This window comes from Ixodes scapularis, unplaced genomic scaffold, assembly GCF_016920785.2.
Source record: "Ixodes scapularis isolate PalLabHiFi unplaced genomic scaffold, ASM1692078v2 PGA_scaffold1__304_contigs__length_218370807, whole genome shotgun sequence".
Lineage (NCBI taxonomy): Eukaryota > Metazoa > Arthropoda > Arachnida > Ixodida > Ixodidae > Ixodes > Ixodes scapularis.
In genome coordinates, this window is record NW_024609846.1 from 63,702,533 (window position 1) to 63,706,614 (window position 4,082).

A 4,082-nucleotide genomic window follows, 5' to 3' on the forward strand; every position below is an offset into this window, starting at 1 on the left:
ATAACTGCATTGCCATCACAACCTTAAAATGCAAGCCATTCCCCCTTGTTGGTGTTAGACTGGTTGAAGCTGATAAACCCGTTTGCTTTTCTGACGGCGAACTCGTGGTTAGCTCGGTTGGTAGAGCGATCCACTGGAAATGGAGAGGCCTCTGCTCCAATACCAGGACCAGGCGGGTTTGTTCGGTCGCGCACCAGTCATCTAACTATGTTTGGAGATTTGTGTTTGTCCTTTGTCTCACTCTTCCTTCTTCTCCAGGGATTATTATCGTGATGCCCTCACATCACGTCTCACTTTTGGTAGAATGCTTCTTACGACTCTAACACCCAGGGTTTCTTCCTAAAAATAGTTTACTTCATTTTTAAAGCATGCACAAGTATAGACTCGTGATCAGTATTCAGTTAGAAAGAAAAAATGGGGATAGCTTAGTAAACCTTGTGGAGCTCAAAGAACATACAACTTCCTACCGAACTCGGTCGACGGAACTTTGGACTGTGTCACTGTGTCACAACTATTCAATGCAATCACTCACATACACAACTCCTACTATATTCAAACTTGTGTCTATCTCAAATACTCTACTGAAGATAGTGTATTTCAAATAGTTTTTCAGGTATCTTGGTATCTTGCTAATATCTTCGATCGAAAGTATTTCATACTCTATCTTAATTACAATTCCGAGTATCTTGTACTCATTATCTAAAATACATTTTTGACATTTCGCCATTTTCCGAGTCTTTTGGTATGAAGTGGCGTAGGCGTGGCACGAGCAAACGTGAACATTCTTTCGGGTAACCAAATCCTCGTGCTAGCTCCGATAAGCTACGATGACTTAAACTGAGCTCCTGAAAACAGCTTTTGTGCCGATTGTGACTCATATTTCACAGCAAAGTTCGTACAATGAAGGTTCTCCCCCGCCTTGCCAAAGGTGCCTTTTGTTTCCATAGAGTTTCCCCCCAAAAATCCTCAAACAAAGGGTGTAGTTTTAGGGAAATAGATATGCCACCCTAAGTGGCATCGCAGACCGGAAAACGACCTACGACAACAATGCAGACTTCAGTGTCAATAAAATAAAAAAAGGTTGACACAAACTTTTTTTTTTTTTTGCTTTTGTATATCTGATTCCGCTAGGGCAAACGTTGAGGGTTTTTTTTCTTTTCTTTTTCTGTTCAGTCCGTCAACTATTGCTCTCGCCAACGGTGTCGGTAAGCGAACATTGATAAGTAGAGAACACGACAGGAAACGAACTAAAAGCTGGATGACCTCTCAAAATGCCAACAAAGCGTCTGGCAACGTTAAGTGCCTTTCTGAACGCAACCTACTTGAAGAAGGTGCGACCACTGCCGTGGCTATTATGTGGGTTCCTTTGTTATCCATTCACTCATATCTGTATCCCAAGTTCGTTTATAGTGAACTCCCCTAATAGGGAATATGGATTGTAGTTAAACGATGCGTCTAAGGTGCGCCGCAGGACGTGATATTAAGCGATGTCTCTATTGGCGAGGCGCTCTGACCCGTTTGTCACCCCCACACCTAGAATGTTTAGAACAGGCCCACAGGCCTTGTGGGCATGTTCATGTCATTTTTTAATAGAACGCGGGGAACAGTGTAATGTAAAAATACCAACAATTAGTGAAGTGACGTTAAGTGCCGGATTTCTCCCGAAAGCAGTCGGCAGAGGTTGCGAGCTTGGCCCGCTTGGGATTTTGTGCTCAGCTGGGCACCGTGCATGCTGCATTGTTCATGCAGGGCGGAGTAATAACAAAAGAGCCCCTCCTCCAGAACACGAACTCCGGCCGAACGGTGACGACGCGTCCGGTTAAGTCAGCCGAGCGCTGAGTCATTGTTTTTGTAGCACCCATCCATGTGGCTCTACAGTTAACAGCTTGAGGCGCCACGGTCTGATCTCCTCCCCAATAGCTAAAGCGACCCCTTTCTTGTTGTCCCAGAAATGTTTTGTAACGTCTATCAGTGATATTGCCACGCGCATGCCCTGCGAGCGCGTGGCCGAATGCTTACCGTACTTGGCTGTCGCCCAGGGACTCCGTGTTCGATACCAGGGAGCGGACTCCTCTTTTATTTATTGTTTCAACTTGGCATTCCCGTAAGTTTGAGAACCTTCCCGTGTGATCGAGTTACGAATGTTCTACACGCGGAACTTTCTACGCCGAATGTCCCAGAAACCCACGCGGGTACAAAAGGTGCTCTGAGTGGCGGTCCGCTGTCGATCTCGTCCGAGCGCTAGATCCTGCTCTTCGCCGTCATCGTGCCTGTGACGCTACCCTTTTCTACTTTGTTTAGGGCTAAGTTCGCTTCATTAAACTTTTAGTTTCTTCAGTTATTCGCTGCCTCATCATTTGTCACTCGTGACAATATCCTGCTCCTTATAGTTGGACTGCATAAAATAGCCTTACGATACTTTTTCTTTTCTTTTTCCATTTTGTGTTGTTGCGTGCTAATAAACCATACTGATAACCAAGATTTGCGGAGCTGTGTAATTGTCGTTGTGACAACGACATTTATACAGCTCTAAGTAGACGTCGATACAAATTACGCAATGCGGAAGTATCTTCAAAAGTAACTGAATTACATTTCTAAGTATTTGTACTCTACTCAAGATACTGTAGAGTGTAAGTAACTTGAGTAGTATTTTGAATACTTTATGAAGCAGGTATTTAGTAACGTAACTTAAATTCTTTTATCGAGTATTTTCTCCAATACTCACTATATTGAACGCCCTAATAAAATTAACATTTATATTATTTCTATTGCAATTCAGGAATTACGAACTGGACTAATGTGGCGCGCAAACGAATGAATCGATTTATGAGACCTGTTAGATTTCTCTATTTTACTTTGTTTTGTCGGTTTTCTCACTGTTTTTTTTGCTGTTGCTTTTGTTTGACATCTGCTTATGCTACTAGAAGACAGCAAGGGGCTCCGTTAAGCTGTTCACAGCTTTTTTTTCTTTTGTTTCCTCCATTTATGTATTGAAATGGAAAATAACGTTCCTTAATAATAAAAATAATAATACCCTAGGGTCATTTGAGCGGAAAGCCTCGTACTAGGAACACGACATACGCTCAAAAGAGGGCTTGAAAGGAGAAGGAGATGGGGAAAGGCTATCGTGTGAAGACATCGCTGAAGGCCACCGCTCACGAACTCCAGACAAGGCAGATTCACGGTGTCACTTCGTCATAACCCACGTCATCACGACGGTACTACACTTTGTTCACCCCTAAGCTTAAAAGTGTAGTAGGAGCTACGAGCTCATCGGATTGATCAACCATCTTCCTTTCATCACCTGACCCCTTTTCTACGCGTGGGTGTAAACGAGAGCGTGGTTATGTGGCGAAAGATAGACGCGTAAGGCCGAACGAGGACGTACCTTCCACCGTACTGTCAGCTTAAGGGTGAGCGGCTTATAGGTTACAAGGCAAAGGGCACATCACCAGTGAGGTCCACACATTTTAAAACCTGCGAGTGCAGGACACGCAGAGACCCAGCCTTCTTGTTCTTTCGTCAAGCATGGTCAAACCGTAAGGTTCGACCATCGGGACAAACAAATGGCAGGATTTATATAGTTAATCCCAAATGCCTTGTCATGTACATAGATTGTTTCGTTCATCGCCTTGGCAAGTATAAAGATGCGTTTAGTCGGAAAAGGCCGGAAGCGTGTAAAGTAGGTGCCGCTCGCGGTATGCCACTCTGTTTTTCCTTGGGGAGTTTAGTCTGGAATGAGCCAACGAATAGATTTCCCGCCCGTTTGTTCGGAAAGTACACATTTTAGGGAGCTCTTCCATCCCTTTCCTCTACTGGCTACACCCCTGCCCAGCCACGTCTCCTCGGCATCGAACGGCCTGTTACCCAGTAAACATCCAGCCCCCTTGTGTGACAATGTGCAATAACTAGGGCTTTCGGGTGTTTTGGAACAATACCCCTCAAGAGGAATGCGCGTGAATGCAACTAGTGTTCTTGGGAGGAAAGGATTAGACTACGTTCGAGTCGGAAGGGAAACCTTTCACATGACGACCTCTTATGAGAACCAGGTCCCATTGCCCGATTTAAATTACTGACATGGA